Source organism: Salvelinus namaycush, chromosome 5 (assembly GCF_016432855.1).
Source record: "Salvelinus namaycush isolate Seneca chromosome 5, SaNama_1.0, whole genome shotgun sequence".
NCBI classification, from domain to species: domain Eukaryota; kingdom Metazoa; phylum Chordata; class Actinopteri; order Salmoniformes; family Salmonidae; genus Salvelinus; species Salvelinus namaycush.
This window is the reverse complement of record NC_052311.1, coordinates 27,458,166-27,477,945: the sequence shown is the minus strand read 5'-3', so window position 1 is coordinate 27,477,945 and position 19,780 is coordinate 27,458,166. Positions and strand designations below refer to the sequence as shown.

Below are 19,780 nucleotides of genomic sequence, written 5' to 3'. Positions count from 1 at the left end.
AGTTTGAGATCAGAAGAGCTGTATCCCTGTGGATATTACAAGCTCACTAGTTGTAAGGTTATGTAGTGTGTCCTTGCAATAGAAGATTGCTCATTCATAGGCATATGCTGGCCTATACCTAGTACGTTCCAAACCCGTGTCGCCTGATACCACCACAGCCCTGGTGTTGCAGTCATGTAGGGTAGCAAGTGAGCAGTAGAACACTGTTACCACCCTTGAATAGTTTTGGGGTGACAGAACACGCCGTGGCCCCACCAGAAAAGCATCTGTTAATTCCCTTGTAGTTTTAGGGAGGGAAAAAAACTACTTGGTGGAAGATCAATGACTTTTCACTCCTAAAACCTGAGAAACAAAATAAACCAAAAAGTTCCTTCAAGGTCGTTCTCACACTATTTGCTATTCTCACAGTGATGTAGACCTCTATTTTTTGACGCTCCTCTCTTTACCTTGTCTCCCAAAATATTCACTTTCAAACACGAGTGAACATAATTATAGCATCTCCCTCAACACCCGCTTGACTCTAATCTTCATTTCATCCAGCTCTGTGAGAGGACTGCAGTCTTCTGATGGCTGGCTTCGCAGTGTGTTCCCGCATCTCTCTCTCTCGATTAATTTGCCCTCTACCTTAAGAGTGGGAGTGTGTCGTACTGTTGTCTCACTCCAAACCCCTAAACACAGCTCCCGTGATAAATACACTACAGTAGCTACTTCCAGATGGAAGCTCTGGTGGTCAGGTCTGTACAATGCTGATCAGACCAATTAGAATCCATGCTCCAAGACTGTATAGATCACATGGATTGGAATATGTTCCGGGGCGCCTCTTGTGATAACATCAATGAATACACAGACTCAGTCACCAGATGAAAAAAAAAAAATGCATAGATGTGATCCCTATGGTGTCTTTTAAAACATACCCAAATCAAAAACCGTGGATTGATGGCAGCCTTGTCGGGAAACTGAAGGCGAGAGATGCTACTTACAAACACGGCAAGGAGACCAGGGATATAGTGTCAATGACCATAGGAGTTGGCAAGAGAGCAGAAACAGATCTGGTACCAAGCTAGAAAATATCTTTACAGATCTGAGACCAGCAAATAACTTGAGTATAGCCTGTATTATGTAGCCTCAATCTGTGTGTCTCTCGATCATTGCGTCGCTCTTGTCTGGGTCTATAGACAGTGTCCGGCTGAGGAGCTGCCCTTCGCAGACAGCTCAGTGGACCTGGTGACGACCATGTCTGCCTTCCACTGGTTTGACCAGACGGGGTTCCTCCAGGAAGCCCGTAGGATCCTGCAGCTTAAAGGCTGTCTCACTCCACTCAACTATACTGTACCATGGGCATGGAAACCCAACATGGAGACTGCTACCACACACTCTAGAGAATAGAATAAACTTGTATTAGCCATAAACAGTGGAAATGTATCATTCTATTCACTGTAGAAAACATGCAAAAAAAATAACATGCACATCTTTGATAAATTCACAGTGCATAAAGTTGTGTTTTTTCAAAAGCATTTGTAAAAAAAAAATAATCTAATTTTTATGCTGCCTTCCCTCCCTATCGTAACCTCTTCCTGGGCCCCAGCTCGGTGGCTTTCTACAAGCAGTCCTACGACTCCATCCCCTACACAGAGGAAAAGTGGTGAGGCCTGAGGAGCATTGCATCCACTGTTTCATCTGCCCTTGTTGCTACTGTACAATAAGTGTTGAATTCAATGCTATCCTCGATTTCCAGGCTTCCTCCAGTAGCCGAGTGATTAACAACAATTAGAAGGATGGCACTGCAAGACTAACTCATTGCTAATTCTGTGTTGAACGGTTGTGTCTAGGCAGGAGTGTATGTGGGTGAACAGCCTGGTCACATAGACTAGATGGAACATAGTAAAAGGAAATCCTGAACACTAAGTATGATATGTTTGGTATGGTTACATAAGATTGGGTTGACTTAAGTAACAATCTAAGGTTGCGAGTTTAGCAGCTAATTAGCAACTTTTCAACTACTTAGCAACTACTTAGCCCTTCCAGCTAACCCTTGACCTAACCCTAACCCTTTAACCTAACTCCTAAACTTAACCCCTAGCTAACTTTACAAGCTAGCTAACGTTAGCAACCTAGCTATAATTAGTAACATATACATTTTGCATATTTGTAACATATAATACGAATTATAATTTGTAGCATAATCAAACAAAATGAGTGATGGACATCAACAAATTAATATATACCATACGAAACGTAACATATCATACTAAATGGATTGTCTCGGATTTACATACAGAATAATATGAAATGCTCTGAGACAAGGTTGAGGTGAAGATGCCCAGGCCTCTGTCCAGCAACATGGGCATGATATAGTCCTTCTGCAGCTATCAGGCTCTACTAAAGAAAGACCCAAAGAGAGGACAATGAGGTCTATGTGCTTGCGAGTCATCCAATCGTGTTAACCCTCGCAAGGCTGCCGGCCCAGACGGTATCCCTAGTCGTGCCCTCAGAACACGTGCAGACCAGCTAGCTGTTGTGTTTTCTAACATTTTCAATCTCTCTCTAGCGCAGGCCGTTATCCCCACCTGCTTCAAGATGTCCACTATCATCCCCGTGCCCAAAATAGAGAAAGTAACTACCGACACTTAGCACACACTTCCATTATCATGAATATCCGCTCTGCTATAAACCTCTCCTAAAAAAACTCTCCTCGCTCACAAAAAAAAAAAACTGACACTCAAAATTCATTCATTAAAATCACAATTAAACCAAGACCAATCTATTTTTGTGACTACTTGGACCTATTAAAGTATTGAAACCAAACCATATGATTTGAATCAAAAGTATTTTAATAAACAACATAAAAAGGTTACTGAAAGAAGTGCTTATTTCAAATAGGCTACATATTTCTAAGCCTATCATTTCAAGGCTATAGCCAACAAATAAATAAATTGGGAAGCATTTGCGAGTTTGACACTAGGCTGGCAGGGACATTAAGCACTCAACATTTAAACAGCATTTTGTTGTATTAAATCATTACAGTATATTCTATAAATTGTGCATATAGTTTGTGACTCACTTAGAATTCAATAACAATTCAATGATAAATACCTTATTAGCTTAGTCTACAGTGCCTTTGAATTCACTTTTAAACATTTGGCCAGAGTTTATGGCTTCAGGCTTATGTGATTGGGAGCAGGCCAGCAGTGGAGAATATCCTCTCCACACATGCAGAGCCACTGGGGATGCTAAACACCCTTTAGGCCACTCTTGCCAGGCTGGGCAGGGATGTGGAGTTGATTTTTATTTTTCAATAGGTAGGCCTAAAGGCTTTTAGGATAAATAACCATATCAAAACAGCAAGCTCCATGAAAGAGATAAAATGTCAGGCCTGATGGGCCAAAATCAATGATAGCTTATTGTATAGACAATAGAACAAAAATGAATGAAACCTTTAAGAGATCAGATTTTTAGTTTATAAAGACTTCGCTAAAATGACACAGCTAGCTACCCATCTCATTCCTTTTTTGTTTGCATGTGCACGTACTAAGAACACCATCATGCTTTCGGGATACGTGTCTTTTCATATTCCACAATGATTCTTTAGGTTGTGGACACTACAGTACATAACTGCACTCCCGCACTTGGTCCTCATCTTTGTAAGGCACATTGATTTATTTGTTTCTTTATGAAGATATTTAGCGACCTCCATGACAGTAGCTAAAGCAAGGGGCTATAGCAGCACACAAGTAGCTTACAAATGCATTCTGGGCCGGGCATGCCCTGAGCTCGTGAAGTGAGCGCTCCTGGAGGGCAACTGGAGCGGGCGAGAAAGCCGAAGCACCAGCCTTTTTGAAACTGGCTCCTTGCTCCAGTCAAATTGGGAGAGCTCTGCTCCTCGCTCCTTCCAGCTCTACTCACATACTCTGGTGTACACATCTCAGAGTAGCTGAAATGGTCAAAACACACAGACACCATGGTGAAGAAGGCACAACAGCAACTCTTCAACCTCAGAATGCTTGGGTGCACACTGGGTGTGGGTGCACACGGCCTGCCCTCCAAGACACCTACAACACCAGGTGTCGCAAGAAGGCCAAGAAGATCATCAAGGACCTCACACTGAGCCACGGCCTGTTCTCCCAGCTTCCATCACTCAGACACGGGCAGTATAGGAGCATCATGGTAAAAACTGTCAGACTGGCCAAAAGTTTCTACCCCCAGACCATCAGGCTCATGAAAAGCCACTACTAAGCAGCTACTTGCTCACCCTGTCCCCATCCTGCCCCCCCTTAATGGACATGAATCATTGTTACAGTTGTAAATGTGTGTGTGTGTGTGTGTGTGTGTGTGTGTGTGTGTGTGTGTGTGTGTGTGTGTGTGTGTGTGTGTGTGTGTGTGTGTTAATAAATATAACTCAGCAAAAAAATAAACATCCCGTTTTCAGGACCCTGTCTTTCAAAGATAATTCGTAAAAATCCAAATAACTTCACAGATCTTCATTGTAAAGGGTTTCAACACTGTTTCCCATGCTTGTTCAATGAACCATAAACAATTAATGAACATGCACCTGTGGAACGGTCGTTAAGACAGTAACAGCTTACAGACGGTAGGCAATTAAGGTCACAGTTATGAAAACTTAGGACACTAAAGAGGCCTTTTTACTGACTCTGAAAAACACCAAAAGAAAGATACCCAGGGTCCCTGCGTGAACGTGCCTTAGGCATGCTGCAAGGAGGCATGAGGACTGCAGATGTGGCCAGGGCAATAAATTACAATGTCCGTACTGTGAGACGCCTAAGACAGCGCTACAGGGAGACAGGGCACAGCTGATCGTCCTTGCAGTGGCAGACCACGTGTAACAACACCTGCACAGGATCGGTACATGATGGCAACAACAACTGCCCGAGTTACACCAGGAACGCACAATCCCTCCATCAGTGCTCAGACTGTCCACAATAGGCTGAGAGAGGCTGGACTGAGGGCTTGTAGGCCTCTTGTAAGGCAGATCCTCACTAGACATCACCGGCAACAACGTCGCCTATGGGCACAAACCCACCGTCGCTGGACCAGACAGGACTGGCGAAAAGTGCTCTTCACTGATGAGTCACAGTTTTGTCTCACCATGGGTGATGGTCGGATTCACGTTTATCGTCGAAGGAATGAGCGTTACACCGAGGCCTGTACTCTGGAGCGGGATCGATTTGGAGGTGGAAGGTCCGTCATGGTCTGGGGCGGTGTGTCACAGCATCATCAGACTGAGCTTGTTGTCATTGCAGGCAATCTCAACACTGTGCATTACAGGGACGACATCCTCTTCTTTTTTTTCTCTACTGTATTATTGACTGTATGTTTTGTTTATTCCATGTGTAACTCTGTATTGTTGTGTGTGTCGAACTGCTATGCTTTATCTTGGCCAGGTCGCAGTTGCAAATGAGAACTTGTTCTCAACTAGCCTACCTGGTTAAATAAAGGTGAAAACATCAAAATAAATACAATAAAATGTGGGACCCTTCCTGCAGGCTCATCTTGACATGACCCTCCAGCATGATAATGACACCAGCCATACTGCTTGTTCTGTGTGTGATTTCCTGCAAGACAGGAATGTCAGTGTTCTACCATGGCCAGCGAAGAGCCCGGATCTCAATCCCATTGAGCACGTCTGGGACCTGTTGGATCAGAGGGTGAGGGCTAGGGCCATTCCCCCCAGAAATGTCCGGGAACTTGTAGGTGCCTTGTTGGAAGAGTGGGATAACATCTCACAGCAAGAACTGACAAATCTGCTGCAGTCCATGAGGAGGAGAATTACTGCAGCACTTAATGTGGCTGGTGGCCACACCAGATACTGACTGTTACTTTTGATTTTGACCCCCCTTTGTTCAGGGACACATTATTCCACTTCTGTTAGTCACATGTCTGTGGAACTTGTTCAATTTATGTCTCAGTTGTTGAATCTTGTTATTTTCATACAAATATTTACACATGTTAAGTTTGCTGAAAATAAACGCAGTTGACAGTGAGAGGACGTTTCTTTTTTATACACACACATATATATATACACACACATATATATATATATATATACACATACTGTATATACACATACACAAATATATATATACACATACACATATACATATATATATACATATACACACAATACCAGTCAAAAGTTTGGACACACCTACTCATTCAAGGGTTTTTTGTTATTTTTACTATTTTCTACATTGTAGAATGACATCAAAACTATGAAATAACACATATGAAATCATGTAATAACCAACAAATCAAAATATATTTTATAATTCAGATTCTTCAAAGTAGCCACCCTTTGCCTTGATGACAGCTTTGGACACTCTTGGCATTGATTAGATCAGAAAAATCTGATCTAATCACTAAGAAGCACAGCACAGCAGAGTACTCTCCCCACTCAGACATTTGCTATAATACACACTGACAGGCATAACCTTGTCATCTTGGCTGTCCTCCTGGGCTGATTATGTAAGGCCTGTCTGTCTTGCTGAGGAGGATGGAGGATCAGCAGAGGAAACTAGCCTAAATAGGCTGTATGCTTGTGAATTACTATATTTTAAGAGCCCCAGGCAGAGCAATGTCAGGTATTATGAATCAGAGATGTCCCTAATGTTTAGTCCTGGCTATTTCCCTCCAGGGAATCTCTGTCCTATTCAATGTCACAATGCCAACCAGAAAGCCATCAAATGCCACCCTTGTCCAATGTCAACACGTTTCTCAACTCTTTGAAATAAAAATGTTTCCTCTTGCCCTCAAGTCCATTACTTTGGCACCAACACAAAGCTCTGATTCCTCCTACACCAGTCAGATGAGGACAGATAAGTCATGTTTAGAAATCATATATAATTCTATGGTATGAATGAGATTGTAGATGGAAGCAGTACCTCAGATACAGAGCCTGCTCAGATTAATACTTTAACACAAAGAGAGATGTGGGCGCTTTGAGGACTCGGGGAGAGGATTTACAGAGAGGAGAAGTTACTCCCAGACAGACAAAGTGATAGGTTTGGCAGAGCTTTGCTGCTAAGGCCTTTACACTGAACAGAGCCTTGAGAAGCCTTGAGAAGCGTAATTCAGTTTCAGAAGTCTATACTCTAATCGACACAGAGCAAACAGGGCAACCATATTGGATTGTACAGGACAGCCGAGGCTCCAACATTTTACATTGAAATTTGAATTATTTAGCAGTTGCTCGGGGTGCGAGGGGGGGTGCTGTGGGATTATTTAAGATACTCTTTGAAGAGGTAGAGTTTCAGATGTTTCAGAAGATGGGCAGGGACTCTGCTGTCCTAGCTTCAGGGGAAGCTGGTTCCTCCATTGGGGTGTCAGGACAGAGAAGAGCTTGGACTGGGCTGAGCGGGAGGGCCAAGAGACCAGAGGTGGCAGAACAGAGTGCTCAGGTTGGGGTGTAGGGTTTGAGCATAGTCTGAAGGTAGGGAGGGGCTGTTCCTCTTGCTGCTTCGCAGGCAAGTACCAATGGTCTCCAACCCATGACTCCTGGCTTCCCCAAGTCGGTTCCCCTCTCCTGGGTGATATGGCTTGATAGGAGCGTAGAAACTGCTAGGGAAGATCTCAATTGCAATCTTCTCTCTCCTCATCGCCTTCTCAAAACCCATAGGATGAGAAAGCCAGAGGTCCCTCACCTCGATCCTTCTCTTCCAATGGGTTTTGAGAAGGAGGCGAGGAAAGAGGATGCGAGGAGTATGCAATTGAGATCTCCCCTAGACAGACTGCCGCCTCTGACAGGAATAGCCGTTAGTTCTCCCCCCTGGTGGTGGTACTCAGTTACTGATCAGATACTGATAATTGAACAACGGAAATGCAATTAAACAGAATTAATACTCATTGATGTTACTTGAAATTTAGTCTGTTGGCTTTGGTCACTCTAACTATTTTAGATCTAAGAACAAGATGGTGGAAGAACAAGATGGCACTGATGATGGTCGCCCTGTTGCTTGCTCCCAGACAACTTTTCAGTCTTTTGCATATTATTTTGTTATTTTCGACTTTATTTGTACAGAAAGTTTCTAGTATTATTTCCTATGACCGACAAGCACTTCTGGACATCAGATCGGAGATTACTCACCACAAATTCGGTTTTCAGGAGCTGGATCCTTGGATTACCTGAAGCAGTTCCATTCATCATGGGAGCCAATTTTCCAAAAAGAAGCCACTAGAAAACGGGAATGCGAGCTGGCATTCCAAACTAAACAATGAAAATGGCAAACCACCCTCTGCTTCCTAGTATATTACTTGCTAATTTACAGTGTCTGGACAATAAACTTTGCGAGATCAGAGAGCAGATTTCAAATCAAATTTTATTTATTTGTCACGTGCGCCGAATACAACAGGTGAATTGCTTACTTACAGGCTCTAACCAATAGTGCGGAGAAAAGGTGTGTGTGTAGGTAAGTAAAGAAATAAAACAGTAAAAAGACATTTGAAAATAACAGTAGCAAGGCTATATACAGGCACCGGTTAGTCAGGCTTATTGAGGTAGTATGTACATGTAGGTATGGTTAAAGTGACTATGCATATATGATGAACAGAGAGTAGCAGTAGCGTAAAAAGGAGTTGGCGGGTGATGGGACACAATGCAAATAGCCCGGTTAGCCAATGTGCGGGAGCACTGGTTGGTCGGGCCAATTGAGGTAGTATGTACATGAATGTATAGTTAAAGTTTTAATAGCAGTCAGACGTCCTTTGTCCTCGTCTTGTCGTGTGCCGTGTATATATATATATTTACATCTTTCTTCGCATATCTTTTATATATTTTCTTTCCCAAAAACTCAACTTCAAAACACTCTCCTGCAACCCGCCTCACCAATAAAAATTTTAAAAAGTATTATTTACCTCAAATCTGAAATCCACAATAGAAGCTAACCAGAAGCTAGCCAGAAGCTAACCAGAAGCTAGCCAGTTTACTGGCTAACGTTAATATTCAACTAACCACGGTTATTTTCATCAGCTATCCTTTAGCTCGAAAAGCTATCGCCAGTTTTGTACAACACGACTCAGACCAGACCATACCGGACCTATTTTTCTCTCCATATCCCCGGATTTCAACCGCAAGCTCTGGACATTTACACCTGGATCTCGCAGCTAGCTGCTATTTGTGTGACTATTGGCTTACGTCGATCCCGGAGCAAACATCAATTATTCCGGAGCTAGCCAGCTGAAGAGTTCCATCAGCCACTCCTGGGCTACAATCACCTATCCGGACCCGTTTTACTGCCGATGCGGAGCCCCACCGGGCCTTCACGACTGGACTACCGACGTTATCTGCACGAGGGAGTTATCCAACTGGCCCCTCCGTCGCGACGTTACCTGAACGCCCATCTGCGGCCCGCTAATCGTTAGCAGCCGATAAGAAAGCTATCTGAATAGGTCTATCGTACAATTTTTCTTGGGTCACTATGACTATATCTATTTTGCCAATTGGATTGATCCGCTCTAACACACGGAACCCCACTAATCTACCGACGGAAACGCACGAGGTGGCTAAAAACAGACCTCCATCCTATGCTAGCTTGCTACCGATGGCCCGGCTAGCTGTCTGAATCGCCGTTACCCCAACCAACCTCACTACTAACTGGATCCTTATGATCATTTGACTAAGCATGCCTCTCCTTAATGTCAATATGCCTTGTCCATTGCTATTCTGATTAGTGTTTATTGGCTTATTTCACTGTAGAGCCTCTAGCCCTGCTCATTATACCTTATCCAACCTTTCAGTTCCACCACCCACACATGCGATGACATCACCTGGTTTCAATTATGTTTCTAGAGACAATATCTCTCTCATCATCAGTCAATACCTAGGTTTACCTCCACTGTATTCACATCCTTTGTCTGTACATTATACCTTGAAGCTATTTTATCGCCCCCAGAAACCTCCTTTTACTCTCTGTTCCGGACGTTCTAGACGACCAATTCTCATAGCTTTTAGCCGTACCCTTATCCTACTCCTCCTCTGTTCCTCTGGTGATGTAGAGGTGAATCCAGGCCCTGCAGTGCCTAGCTCCACTCCTATTCCCCAGGCGCTCTCTTTTGATGACTTCTGTAACCGTAATAGCCTTGGTTTCATGCATGTTAACATTAGAAGCCTCCTCCCTAAGTTTGTTTTATTCAATGCTTTAGCACACTCTGCCAACCCGGATGTTCTAGCCGTGTCTGAATCCTGGCTTAGGAAGACCACCAAAAATTCTGAAATCTCCATCCCTAACTACAACATTTTCAGACAAGATAGAACTGCCAAAGGGGCGGTGTTGCAATCTACTGCAGAGATAGCCTGCAGAGTTCTGTCCTACTATCCAGGTCTGTACCCAAACAATTTGAACTTCTACTTTTAAAAATCCACCTCTCTAAAAACAGGTCTCTCACCGTTGCCACCTGCTATAGACCACCCTCTGCCCCCAGCTGTGCTCTGGACACCATATGTGAACTGATTGCCCCCCATCTATCTTCAGAGCTCGTGCTGCTAGGCGACCTAAACTGGAACATGCTTAACACCCCAGCCATCCTACAATCTAAGCTTGATGCCCTCAATCGCACACAAATTATCAATGAACCTACCAGGTACCACCCCAAAGCCGTAAACACGGGCACCCTCATAGATATCATCCTAATCAACTTGCCCTCTAAATACACCTCTGCTGTTTTCAACCAAGATCTCAGCGATCACTGCCTCATTGCCTGCATCCGTGATGGGTTAGCAGTCAAACAACCTCCACTCATCACTGTCAAACGCTCCCTGAAACACTTCAGCGAGCAGGCCTTCTAATCGACCTGGCCGGGGTATCCTGTAAATCCTCTAATCGACCTGGTTTTGGGACACTGTATAGTCCTCCCAGCTGCCCACTGCACAGGAAACACTGTCACCACCAATAAATCCACTATAATTGAAAATTTCAATAAGCATTTTTCTACGGCTGGCCATGCTTTCCACCTGGCTACCCCTACCCCGGTCAACAGCACTGCACCCCCCACAGCAACTCGCCCAAGCCTTCCCTATTTCTCCTTCTCCCAAATCCAGTCAGCTGATGTTCTGAAAGAGCTGCAAAATCTGGACCCCTACAAATCAGCCGGACTAGACAATCTGGACCCTTTCTTTCTAAAATTATCTTTCTAAAATTGTTGCAACCCCTATTACTAGCCTGTTCAACCTCTCTTTCGTGTCATCTGAGATCCCCACAGATTGGAAAACAGCTGCGGTCATCCCCCTCTTCAAAGGGGGGAACACTCTTGACCCAAACTGCTACAGACCTATATCTATCCTACCCTGCCTTTCTAAGGTCTTCGAAAGCCAAGTCAACAAACAGATTACCGACCATTTCGAATCCCACCATACCTTCTCCGCTATGCAATCTGGTTTCAGAGCTGGTCATGGGTGCACCTCAGCCACGCTCAAGGTCCTAAACGATATCTTAACCACTATCGATAAGAAACAATACTGTGCAGCCGTATTCATTGACCTGGCCAAGGCTTTCGACTCTGTCAATCACCACATCCTCATCGGCAGACTCGATAGCCTTGGTTTCTCAAATGATTGCCTCGCCTGGTTCACCAACTACTTCTCTGATAGAGTTCAGTGTGTCAAATCGGAGGGCCTGTTGTCCGGGCCTCTGGCAGTCTCTATTGGGGTGTCACAGGGTTCAATTCTTGGACCGACTCTCTTCTCTGTATACATCAATGATGTCGCTCTTGCTGCTGGTGAGTCTCTGATCCACTTCTACGCAGATGACACCATTCTATGTACTTCTGGCCCTTCTTTGGACACAGTGTTAAGAACCCTCCAGACGAGCTTCAATGTCATACAACTCTCCTTCCGTGGCCTCCAATTGTTCTTAAATACAAGTAAAACTAAATGCATGCTCTTCAACCGATCGCTGCCTGCACCTGCCCGCCCGTCCAACATCACTACTCTGGACGGTTCTGACTTAGAATATGTGGACAACTACAAATACCTAGGTGTCTGGTTAGACTGTAAACTCTCCTTCCAGACTCACATCAAACATCTCCAATCCAAAGTTAAATTTAGAATTGGCTTCCTATTTCACAACAAAGCATCCTTCACTCATGCTGCCAAACATACCCTTGTAAAACTGACCATCCTACCGATCCTTGACTTCGGCGATGTCATTTACAAAATAGCCTCCAATACCCTACTCAATAAATTGGATGCAGTCTATCACAGTGCCATCCGTTTTGTCACCAAAGCCCCATATACTACCCACCACTGCAACCTGTACGCTCTCGTTGGCTGGCCCTCGCTTCATACTCGTCGCCAAACCCACTGGCTCCAGGTCATCTACAAGACCCTGCTAGGTAAAGTCCCCCCTTATCTCACTTCGCTGGTCACCATAGCAGCACCCACCTGTAGCACACGCTCCAGCAGGTATATCTCTCTGGTCACCCCCAAAACAAATTATTCCTTTGGCCGCCTCTCCTTCCAGTTCTCTGCTGCCAATGACTGGAACGAACTACAAAAATCTCTGAAACTGGAAACACTGATCTCCCTCACTAGCTTTAAGCACCAGCTGTCAGAGCAGCTCACAGATTACTGCACATATCCCATCTATAATTTAGCCCAAACAACTACCTCTCCCCCTACTGTATTTATTTACTTATTTTGCTCCTTTGCACCCCATTATTTCTATCTCTACTTTGCACATTCTTCCACTGCAAATCTACCATTCCAGTGTTTTTACTTGATATATTGTATTTAAATCGCCGCCATGGCCTTTTTTTTGCCTTTACCTCCCGTATCTCACCTCATTTGCTCACATTGTATATAGACTTATTTTTCTACAGTATTATTGACTGTATGTTTGTTTTACTCCATGTGTAACTCTGTGTTGTTGTACGTGTCGAACTGCTTTGCTTTATCTTGGCCAGGTCGCAATTGTAAATGAGAACTTGTTCTCAACTTGCCTACCTGGTTAAATAAAGGTGAAATAAATTTTAAAATTTAAAAAAGTGACTATGCATATATGATAAACAGAGAGTAGCAGCAGTGTAAAAGAGGGGTTGGGAGGGGCACACAATGCAAATAGTCTGGGTAACAATTTGGTTACCTGTTCAGGAGTCTTATGGCTTGGTGGTAAAAACTGTTGAGAAGCCTTTTTGTCTTAGACTTGGCACTCTGGTACCGCTTGCCATGCGGTAGTAGAGAGAACCCTCTTCACGACTGTCTTGGTGTGTTTGGACCATTCTAGTTTGTTGTTGATGTGGACACCAAGGAACTTGAAGCTCTCAACCTGCTCCACTACAGCCCCGTCGATGAGAATGGGAGCGTGCTCGGTGCTCCTTTTCCTGTAGTCCACAATCATCTCCTTAGTCTTGGTTAAGTTGAGGGATAGGTTGTTATTCTGGCACCACCCGGCCAGGTCTCTGACCTCCTCCCTATAGGCTGTCTCGTCGTTGTCGGTGATCAGGCCTACCACTGTTGTGTCGTCTGCAAACTTAATGATGGTGTTAGAGTCGTGCCTGGCCATGCAGTCGTGGGTGAACAAGGAGTACAGGAGGGGACTGAGCATGCACCCATTTGGAGCTCCAGTGTTGAGGATCAGCGTGGCAGATGTGTTGCTACCTACCCTCACCACCTGGGGGCGGCCCGTCAGGAAGTCCAAGATCCAGTTGCAGAGGGAGGTGTTTAGCTTAGCTTAGTGATGAGCTTTGAGGGTACTATGGTGTTGAACGCTGAGCTGTAGTTAATGAATAGCATTCTCACATAGGTGTTCCTTTTGTCCAGGTGGGAAAGGGCAGTGTGGAGTGCAATGGAGTCAAATGGCTAGTCAACAACCATTTCACCTCCACCATACCCAACACCCTTGACCCATTACAATTTGCATACCGCCCCAACAGATCCACAGATGATGCCATCGCCAATGCACTGCACACTGCCTTTTCCCCCCTGGATAAGAGGAATACCTATCTGAGAATGCTGCTCATCGAATACATCTCAGCTTTCAACACCATAGTGCCCTCCAAGCTCATCACTAAGCTCAGGGCCTTAGGTCTGAACTACTCCCTGTGCAACTGGGTCCTACATTTCCTGATGGGCCGACCCCAGTTGGTGAGGGAAGGCAACACCTCCTCCACGCTGATCCTCAACAAGTGGGCCCCCCAGGGTTGTGTGCTCAGCCCCCTCTTGTATTTCCTGTTCACCTATGACTACGTGGCCACGCATGACACCACCTCAAATCATCAAGTTTGTTGACGACACAACAGTGGTAGGCCTGATTACCAACAATGATGAGACAGCCTACAGGCAGGAAGTTAGAGCCCTGTCAGAGGGGTGGTAGGAAAAGAACCTCTCCCTCAATGTCAACAAAAAGAAGGAGCTGGTCATGGACTACAGGAGACAGAAGAGTGAGCACACCCATATTATTGAAGGAGCTGCAGTGGAGGGTCAAAAGCTTAAAGTTCCTCAGCGTGCACATCACTGAAGACCTGAAATTGTCACCACATCAAGGTGAAGAAAGCACAACAGCGCCTCTACAACCTCAGGTGGCTGAAGAAATTCATCATGGCCCTTAAGACCCTCACAAACGTCTGCAGATGCACCATTGAGAGCATTCTGTGGGCTGCATCTCCGCCTGGCACGGCAACTGCACCTCCCTCAACCGCATTGCTCTCCAGAGGGTGGTGCGGTCAGCCCAACGCATCACCAGGGGCCAGCTGCCTGCCCTCCAGGACATTTACAGCACTCTGTGTCAAAGGCCAAGAAGATCATTAAGGACCTCAGTCATCCGAGCCGCTGACTGTTTACACCACGACCGTCTAGCAGGCAGAGACAGTACAGGTGCATCAGAGCCGGGACCGAGAGACAGCTTGATCACCAGGCCATCAGACTGTTGAACAGCCATCACTAAGCGTCTACTAGGTGATGCACACTCACTACCTGTTAGTTACACATTAGGATTACTGTTACAGGGATATTTTGGTTGTGAATTGGATTAGTTCCGCAATTTCTTGATTTCCATTTTTTTTTTATGTATTGTATTAATTATTTGTGTACTTGTTTGACATTTGACTGCATTGTGTACCCGATCAATACACTTTGATTGGAAGTTTTTTGATTTGATCTATTGACTAACAGAGCTGGAGGAGAGTGTAAACGTTCAAACTCCACGCATTATCTGATCCTATGTTTGTACATGGTTGAATTCCTTGGAAAGCATTCTGAGTGTATTGACAGTCACCAAGAGATGAAAAGGCTGTGCGTGTGTGTAATCTATAAACACAGGACCTCAATGTGCCACACCATCCCTCCCTCCCAACCAACCTTGCCTTCCCCAAGAGCTACTGTACAATCGATGACACTGCGCAGGCATCCGTTTGAATTATCTGCTGGGCCCGGCTCTGATCCCCAATTGTAGTGAACAATCTAATTGGACCAGGCAACCATTTCCCAACTGTGCTCTGGACACCGAGAGAGGCACGTCAAGGGAATCAATGTCCTGGCGTTATAAATCACACTGCTTCTCTGTCCTCCCCTCCTCCATTCCTGCTGTCCCATCTAACACAGTGGTTCCCGACCTTTGTCTGTCACTGTACCACCAGCTGAATTTTGCTCTGGAATACCACTGAAGTACCCCTTTATGTGCATTTCACCAGTAAGCCTAAGGTCTCATGAGTTTTCTCAAGTCCTCCATGTGGATAGGCCAAGTATCCCCAGGTGTCCTAGGACCCCTTTTTGGGAACCACTGATCTTACACAGCCTTGTTTGGATGTCTCCCCAGACCATTCATACTCACCTGAGTGTGACCAACAGGGCTGTGAATCAGACGGCTAGGACAGAGGGAGTGGGCGTATCCACTGTTGAGAATGTACATTGTGCATTTGATTTAAATGCTGCCGTTGGCCCGGAAATGCCTGTTCTCTCACAGGTCTGAGGCGATTACATGGATAAATGCAGGCGCGCAACCCCCAGTGCATGTTGCATTTGAATAACGTTGTGAAAAGAATGCAAACAACTCACGGTGTAGCTGCAGCAACAGCAGCTGTGTTGAGTTGTGATGGCTATCAAAACAAAGCCATCATGTTTGAACTACCCTAACCTCTCTCATAAAGTTCTAAACACTGTATTTTGATTTTATGACATGAGATGAATCGACTGTATATCAAAAGGCCCAGTGTTAATTACTTAAGTATGAATTATTTAGCATTTTAACGACTCAATGAAATATAAATGGTCTGGGTCAATACAGCACTCCATCAGAGCAGCCTGGGGACTCCCATGGAGAGGGAGATGGGGCCAGGGCAGGGCTTGTATTTTCCAGACCAGACCACATAATGATACTGGGGCTCCACAGACACCGACCCTCAGCAATAAGCTGCATCAGCATTAAGGTTGCAAAATTCCAGGAACTTTCCATAAGGAATAAGCAGGAAAATCCGGAATCTTCCAACCAGGATTTATTGAAAACTAGGGAATTTATTGAACGCTCATGGAATTTTACAATCCTAATCCGCACTATCCTCACAGAACCCAGGAGAGCTGCATTACCCTGTTGTGAGTCTATGGTTAACCTTAGGACCAGGAGTGTGTACTGGCCATGTGAGCTGATCAGTGAAAACTCTGGGCCTTAGCATTTCATCGCTGTGTGTGTGTGTGAGAGAGAATTATGTGATGTTCGATCAAAGCATTGGTAGACAGTTTTAGACGTGTGCGCCATCTAGTGGTATATTACCTAAAATGCATGTTGGGTTTTTTGTAGACGGTGGAGCTCTCTGCTAAAGTGTGTGTTTCTGATTCCATTCCAAACTTAGAGGAAGACAGAGACTCAAAAATAACAGTCCTCAAAGAAAAAACCTTAAAACAATCAGTTACAAAATGATTTACACACATGGGAACTTCCACCAGAGTACCTCAAAGCTTCGCCTTTAAACTAACAAGTAGCATACCTACTCTGTATCTCTGTCGTTCAAGAGTAAACAGACTGCTGTTCTTTGGAATGTGGGTGCGTGTCCATGATAGAAGAGTGTTGTTTTTTTCTCCACTGGGATATAGTGATACCAGAGAATCAGACAGAGATGGCAACAGTTTACCCATTTCTTCTATGGTGTGTGATGCTGCTGGACTGCCGGCTGTGCTAGGGAGGTAAGTCCTGCTCTCTCTGCTGATGGTTTTAGTAGGTTTCTCACTAGTAACAAGTATACCACTCTCACAGTTATACACCAGCAGTAACTGTTGCAGCCTTACCATCTCTCTCTCTGGCCCTCCAGCCCCAGTGTTCCTGTCGGGCCAGGCAACAGACTGTGTGCTGAAGAGACAGAGGCGTCACAACACTGGGGTGTTCCAGGACATGTTATTGGGGAACCTGGAGAGAGTGTGTCTGGAGGAAAGGTGTGACCTGGAGGAGGGAGGGAGGCCTTCGAGAACGATGAGAAGACAGTGAGTGTGTGTGGACATGTGTGTTTTGTTGGGGGGGGGGGGGGCTAGAGTCTTCCTTGAATAAGGTATTGTGTTATGATTGAGTTAACTTATGATTATTATTTTTTAAAGATTCTGTATGGATTTTTCAGATTGAGTTTTGGGTCGGATAAGATGTGGGTGGTGTGTGCTTTGTGGGTAACACACTGTAGTGTTTAGCGCTATGCATCTTGGTATACCATCTCAATTGTGTAATATGTCAATAATGATGAGTGTTATGTCTCAGATGAGGACCAGTGTCGTCCAGCCGTCCCCGTCTGTACCAGGCGTCCTGTAATGACTAGCTGGGCTCCTACACTTGTACCTGTCTACCAGGCTTCACTGGGATGAACTGTGAGGTAGGAGAGTTGTAAAACACAGTGCCCACTTACTTGACTTAAGCCCTTATAAAGAGCATAGGCCTTGACAAATGTCCTCCGTTTCACTTGGTTCCTGGCAAGTTTTTCCCAGGTCACGACAGTTAAGGTCGCTCTGCCATCTCTGCCTGGACGTTCCTCCTATAACATTGTAATAACACTGTTGGGAAACCAGATGTCAATCATAACAATTTGAACCCATTACATATTAATACTCTTTAGACGTGGGTTGATGATGCATGTTTCTCTTCACAGTAACAGCCAGGCAGTGTAAGGTGAATAACGGAGAATATATTCTGTGACACTTATGGGGCACAATGTAGCTGTGCAGAGGGCTACAAGCTGCCGCAGAATGGAGTCAACTTTAAACCTGAAGGTAACCCCAATATTTTACACATCTGGTTACACATTTACCAGAATCTTACTTAAAGTACTGTGTAGCAACATGTTATTACAGTAGTGTGACTACAATGTTACTACATTAGTGTATAGAGGAACTTGATGTCAAGTGTTAGCAACCACCATCCTTTCTAACTTTGGATTTGCATGTATACAGACAGTACCAGTCATCAGTTTGGACACACCTAATCATTCCAGGGTTTTTCTTTATTTCTACATTGTAGAATAATAGTGAATAGATCACAACTATGAAATAACACACATGGAATCATGTGTTAACCAACAACAACAAAAAGTGTTAAACAAATCTGAATATATTTTCTATTTGAGATTCTTCAAAGTAGCCACCCTTTGCCTTGATGACAGCTTTGCACACTCTTTGCATTCTCTCAACCAGCTTCATGAGGTAATCACCTGGAATGCATTTCAATGAACAGGTGTGCCTTGTTAAAGGTTAATTTGTGGAATTTCTTTCCTTAATGAGTTTCCTTAAACCAAGCGCTATGATGAAAGTGGCTCTCATGAGGAGTGCCACAGGAAAGGAAGACCCAGACTTACCTCTGCTGCAGAGTTTATTTATTTTTTAGCTCATTTAAGTTGTCACTACTTTTACAAAATGTTCTTTGTGTAGGACTTACATTGTTTTCATGACACATCCCTAATAGAAAACTACATTCTAGGATGATACATTTTTATTGATTACACATGGATTACTAGATTGTTTAATTTATTGTATCCCTCCAGGGGAGCATAACATCTATGCCAAAGAGGGCACAGAGCAGGACCACGAGGTTTTGAAGCAGTACAAACACCCTCTACGACTCTCAGCGAAGTCTGTACAATCATGATATCGCCCTGCTGCGCCTCCACACCCCCATCCTCTTCTCCTCCCACGCCAGACCCATCTGCCTGGGGCCCGGGGTATTCACTGAAGACTTGGTGAAGGATGAGTCCCCGGCTACGATCAGCGGCTGGGGTCGCACACATTACAGAAGGTAGAGGTGCCATTTACAGAGAGGATGCAGTGTAAGGATAGCAGTAGTGCCCGTATCACCAAGTATGTATTTCACTGCCAGCTATGCTGACGTGGCCAAAGACTTGCGCCGGGGGAGAGCGGGGGTCCCCATACCAACCGTTACAGTGACACCTAGTTCCTGACTGGGATTGTGAACTGGTGGGAGGAGTGTGCCAAGTAAGGGAAGTATGGGGTGTATATCAGAGTGTACACCAGACTAGCATTACTATAGATGGATACGTCATGTTATGGCGGTGACCAAGGACATGCTGCATGATGACCTGGACGACTAACGCTTGACCTTTGACCCTCGGGGTCCTCAGGACCCTGTCTTGTTTCAGGTCTCGTTTTCAGGGTTCAATTCATAAGTCAATGTTGTATTCAAAGAGAAAGCGTCTCCTTGCATCGTCTTCCTCCAATCTGCTGGTGAGAACACAGATACCTGTATGTCCAACAGGTGCCTACTGCACATCATGGTTATTCATAAAACAATACGAGTAATTTACTGACGGATGAAGGGACGAAGGCAAATGGCTGTCTGCAAACAACTAACAATTG

General features: G+C 44.7%; 1 pseudogene; it reads left to right on the top strand.

Moving 5' to 3' along the window:
• The first annotated feature begins 714 nt into the window (after nucleotides 1-714).
• LOC120046997 lies at nucleotides 715-19,515 on the top strand (annotated as a pseudogene).
• The last annotated feature ends 265 nt before the right edge of the window (nucleotides 19,516-19,780 follow it).